The following is a 5883-nucleotide window of genomic DNA, read 5'->3' as shown; positions in this document are numbered from 1 at the left end:
CATATGTCTCCATAATAACAATTGTTAATATTAAAAAATATCATCTAAACGCACACACTGTTGTTGGCGTAGGAGAACCCTGTGCGGAGTGTGTAACGGGCCTCTGTTTAAATTCTGCTTGACCCCTTTCATAATAGCCTGTCTGTTTGTCCAGACATTTAACTGCCTGATTGGTAATACACGTCGACAAGAAGAGAAAACTGAACTGAAACGGAGCAGTGCATCAGCAAGGTTTTTGTTGCCTTTACTGAATAATCTTCTTTTTCTAAAGATCGCGAATGTTTGTTAATTGACCAGCTTGTCAATTGTTTCAGGCTGGTTTCACTGCGCTGATCAGCAATTCCCATTCAGAAGTGATGACGTATTTTGTTCATGGAACTCTTTTGATATTTAAAAAAAAATCTCCAATCAGCTTTTTGAAATTGACGTTTAGAAGGTCACTTAGATTATTTTGTAACCCAATTAACGCTGGGTGATTTTTGTGATCGCATTTTGCATGCCGGCATTAAGTTTTCTTGAGGCTATCTGTTTTCAGGGTGTCAAGAGTGACTACAGAGTAAATGTGTAGTCCACACAGGCCTTCCTGTTTAATTGAGAGGGGTCGCATAACTTAATATGGATAGCACTGATTCTGCACACAGTCTGATTCTGCGGGCTTGGAAGTTTCATAGTCACGAGGGATAGCCAAGTGTGAACATGACTTTGATAACGACAGGGGAAAAAATACAGTCTGATGAAACATTTTCAGCGATTTTAAATTGTAGTACATGACCTGGATGTCTTCTTGAAGCGGTTTTCCATTATTTACCTTTCTTGTGTTTTCTTTCTTAGCCCAGGCTCTCTGTGTTTCTCGAGGCCTACACAAACTCAGGGGTTAAATATATCCTGTCAAGAGTTTTGGGTCAAGTCAGTGTTTGCCTCTGAAACGTTAGACCAGGATCTTTAAGTCATTTTGTCATTCCCATTTTTTTCTTTTTCAGTTTTGTGTAAAATTGCCATCAGAGCATCCTAATGTGAAAAGAAAGTTGAATGCATCTACGCGTTTCTCCCATTTTTGGTCATACTTAGTTGAACCCAGAATTTGACTGAAGAAAATGAGTTATTGTTCTTTTGTCGGTTTTGTACATATTTAAATTTATAAAAGCCCGAAGAATGGCATCAAGTTTTGTTTGGCCAATGATGTTGGAAGAATCGGAGCATTATTGGTGCTTAAATTTTGAATTGGTTTTTGACATTTTCTATTATTGGCTTTTGTTCCAGTCTCATCGGCTGCCGTTATGCGTCTGCCCACATTAGAAACTATTGGGGGATTTAGAGAGAGAGTTGAACTAGTTTTCAAAACAGTAAATGAACAATCTGCTACTCATGTAAATACTTTAAACCTCATTTTAGGCTGAAAAAGTAATGCCAACCAACATTTGGTTGAGTGGTAAGAATATTGACTGTTAATATTAGATGTAATGATTGTATTGCTTCCTGAACCGTTGGAGATAGTATATAGACGAGATGAAGTAGGACAGTTGAGTTGTATCGGTCTGTTTATAAAAGGAAAAAGAGGCAACCCTCAAGAATGACGGTAATTCGATTACGGTCATGCTTGAAGTGAGATGTATTGAACCATTGTGGCATGGGATTGCATACACTAAACACGCTGTAAAATCAGACCTTGCATATGATTTGAAGGGCAGATTCTAAAAATGGGAGAAAACGGTAATCACAACTGGCGCTTAGAGCAGGTAGAAGTGTATACTTTTTTTCTAAATGCTGTGCAGTGGCGTGTTGCTGATGTGTGTAGTGTAGGGTTGTTGACTGAGTGGATATGAGGTGATAGTGTTGGTGCTGCAGGTGACTATGAGGGTTGTTTTGGATTCAGTAAAGGCCGCTGATTTTCCCGAGCAGCAGCCAGAAGGGTCGATGATCTTTCCTTTTCCCCACTTCTGATCTTACCAGAAACACACACCTAATTTTGACACTAGCATTACTGGCTTTCTCAGCATTCATATCACACCTAGACAGCTCCACATGTGTATCTAGATGTATTGTAACTGGGTTCATTGCATTTTACTCATGTAAAGCAGGCTACATGTGCAAATGATACTAATGCGCACCTGATTTTATATGACTTACAGTAGTTGTTCCGTTCGTGATTGTAAAACACACTAGTTGTACCACTCACCTTATTTCTTATACGCCACCTGAGTTGGTAGTGCTGTGTTAGGTTTAAGTGACACATAGCCTCTCTAAATTTCCACATTATTCCACCTTCTCCATGTGAACTGTTAGTTGCATGCCTTGTTGTTGCTGCTGCTCCAGCCACCTTCTTCCTCTTGCTGATTATTGCAGCTAGAGTGGGAGGGAGCCAAACTGAGCCCTTGCCCTGGACGTACGCCACACGCAGCTGTAGCGTGGGATGGGGATAACAGCAGCGTTAGGCCTGAAACTGCTGTGGACGATGGGGTGTCTCCCCCACTAAGGTAAACACTCAGACCACACACTCCTGCCCCTCCCCGAAAACACATGTACACACTCACAAACACTCAGATACACATATATGCATACTTCCTATTCCTTACCTGTGTTCAGGGAGTTTTATTTGTCAGGATTTCATTCATTTTTTGGGAACTGGATCTCTCATCATTTTTTAATTGGGAGATTACCGTTTTTTCCCTGCTTTTGATTTTCCTGATCATATCCCTGCATTTCACCCCCTTTCCCTCCCACCCCCCAAGAATACACTGCTCATACATTCCTGCTCCCAACAAACTGACCGCTCACACACACACCAGATTTGGAGGATCTTGTACCGTCTTTTAGTCTAAATCTGAACCCTCTCTGAAACAGGCATGTTTTTAGTACATCCCGTATCTAACAGCCTGTCATCAAAGAGTACCAGGCAATCAGCCAGAACTGGACGTGGGACATTTAGATGGGATGGGTTGTTTTAGTTTTTGTAAATGCGCCCCTGGGGGCCACTTCGGGGTTAAGTGCCTTGCGTAAGAGCACATCGGTAGGCCCTTCATTTGAGAGTTGAATAACCTGGCTCAGGATCGGTTGCTGGTTCAACGCTCGACTCCCCCTCTCCCCTAAAACGACGATTTTTGATGCCGCATTGAACTTGTATGAATGACAGTGAACACAAATATCATTTTGTTTTAAATTACATTTTGTCCTATGTTCTTTGACATGTTTAATTATCAATAAATGACTTTGAACTGAACTGTAGCTTCTGTGTTAATATTTTAAAATAATCATGAATCAGAGCGTGGTTACCAGCTAATTAATGTTCTTACTTTTAAAGTGAAGTGTTTTGTGGAGTCACCAAATAACTATGAGCTCAGCATCAGATGACGTTTTATTCCATTTTCTTCCAAAAACATCAATCTATGCTTTTCAAATAAAAAAAAAACAATAATTTGATAACAATCCAAACCTGTTGATACTTTGATATACAAAAAAAGAAAATGAGAAGAAATTTAAGGTATGGAACCTCATTCCCTGCGAACAAGACGTTTTAATCGACACTGCTGAGTTTCATGCCCTCAACAACAATGAACAGTTTACAGATAGACACTAGAGTACTGAATGAGTGTAGTGAATGCAGTATACACAATACTGAGGGTATACTGAGGTAATATGGTAAGAAGTCCTAAGTAGCTAAATGAACGAAGGATGGAGTGTGAAACTGCATAGACATCATGCGCCTTTCACTGGCAAAACGACATGGAAATGCAGTTTCTGCTCTGATAACACGCAAGTCTAGTTTCCAGCTGCCAGATTAGTCCGTGAAGTCGCTTCAGTGATGAATACAACAGTCTATTTCGTATCTGCAGACACTTGAGTCAGTAGATAATGGTCTTGGGAGTCTTCCATTATGGGAAATACAACAAGCAACCCGTTGAAGTTCACCTCCCTATGTCCTTTTTGTAAAGTTAGAGTGCAGGTAGAAGTATTGTGTGCGCTGATAATTTACGTAGATACTGGTCCTTTTTATATTAGACTTGTATGGAAAGGCAAGATGAACTGAATGTAACAGACTCACCTGTTGAAGCATGTTTTCTCTGAGAAACTAATCTGAGGATGCTTTTAGGAAATCCAACCCCAGATAAAATGCTACAACTTTTAGTTTGCCTTTTTGCTTTTATGCTGTGTCCCTTATATTGATTTAGCAGGGGAGAGGAAATTAAATTATTAGGTAATTAAACTTACAAAAAACAGTGTACAAAGACATGACTGACAGACATAGGGATGCTAAATTTCTTCTGAAATTTGTACCCATCTGCAGTGGGGTTAAAATGATGTAATTGATCTCTAATCCCCTTGTCCAGGTCTGTGTACATTTTCCGAAATTGTTTAAAAGAAAGTTGAAGCTTCCTGTGAATCCAAGCCTGGTGTCAGGAAACCAGTCCATGCTAGTCCAAGAGGATGACTGTTAAAGAATAAGTCCAGTTGATGGCAACAGACAGGACAAGACTGGGCAAACACGTTAACACCACACAATGTTGACCAAACACATATTACAGTACTTTGACTTTCACTCACAACCTCTCATGATGCTGCTGGCATAGTATGAAAAAGGAGCGAGCATTCAAACACGTATTGAAAATAGCAACGCTTTAATAAAGAGCGATTTTACAAGACTGCAATGTCTAGCTAGCTAGGTGATAACTGGCATTGACATCCATGGTGTTTTACAAAGATGCAGTTATGGTAACTGGGTTTGAAGTTTGATGGGTTACTTGCAAGTTGCATTTCTGCATGCGAGGCAGCCTTCAAACAGTTACAGACCCTACATTGTAAAACAGTTGATGATGAATGTCAATGAACGTTCATGTCGAGAGGTAAGTAAAAAATCTCATGGAGAAATTTCCTTAACGTTTTCCAAACACACCGGTAAGTGAGAGTTCACACAATGGTCATGCTTTTACCGGGCACACAAGCCAATAAAAAGACAACACTTAAACATGCAAAAGAAGACAGTTTTTGTCTCTAAAAACAAAAGAACAAAAAAAGAAAAATCCTTTTGAGTTCTGATATCATCCATCCGTAGTGACCTTGAATAAGAAGAAGCTGCGCTTTGATGATGACTTTGGTGCAAAAAAATGTTCCTGTTTCGAAGAGGACAGACCCTGTCCTGTCCACTTCCTCGATGAAGACACTCTTGGTATAGACCAGTTGTGATAGTTTACCCTTGAAACCCCCCCCCCCCCAAACCACACACACCCCACCCCCTTCCTCCTCAAGATGGACACAAACATCAAACCCACCCACCCATCCCTGGAATATGACACCTTCAAAATACAACCATTCAAACACAGATATAGCAATAAATTGTCCCACGTACAGTACGTCATCCAATGGGGCTTCGATCACTTTACAGAGAGAACGTCTAAAAACACATGAACGGCATTATCTATATACAGAGGACACAGTAACAGTCAGAGGTTGGCCCAGGATGGATCGAGCTGCGTCGTGGGAGTGAAGTGCACAATGAAAAGAGCATTCAGCTGACAGAAAGACAAACCACTGGGACAAGGAGTAATGGAGGAGAGGGAAACGACAATTTTTCCAAAGGAGATATCCAAATGTCAGCTGGCCTCTTGTTGAGAAACCTCAGAGAATATCTACCTGCGTGGTAACGGTTTCTAACACTGAAGTCTCTCTGCTGGTAGTCGAGTCGTAGTTGCAGGGAGATTGGTTATTGCGTAGCCAGCAGTTAGAATTCTCTGACGATTTTGTTTGGAATCACAAGCGTGTGAAGCCCCAGCTGTCTGAATGAAGATTCACTTTGAGATTCCAGGTCCGATGACTTTGGGGCTTCTTTTTTTTTTGCGTTTTTTCAGCAGAGTGATCCTTGGAACCACCTTAATTTGACGTTGGGTTGTA

This window comes from Sander vitreus, chromosome 13 (assembly GCF_031162955.1).
Source record: "Sander vitreus isolate 19-12246 chromosome 13, sanVit1, whole genome shotgun sequence".
Taxonomy (NCBI): domain Eukaryota; kingdom Metazoa; phylum Chordata; class Actinopteri; order Perciformes; family Percidae; genus Sander; species Sander vitreus.
Note: the sequence above shows the minus strand (reverse complement) of the source record.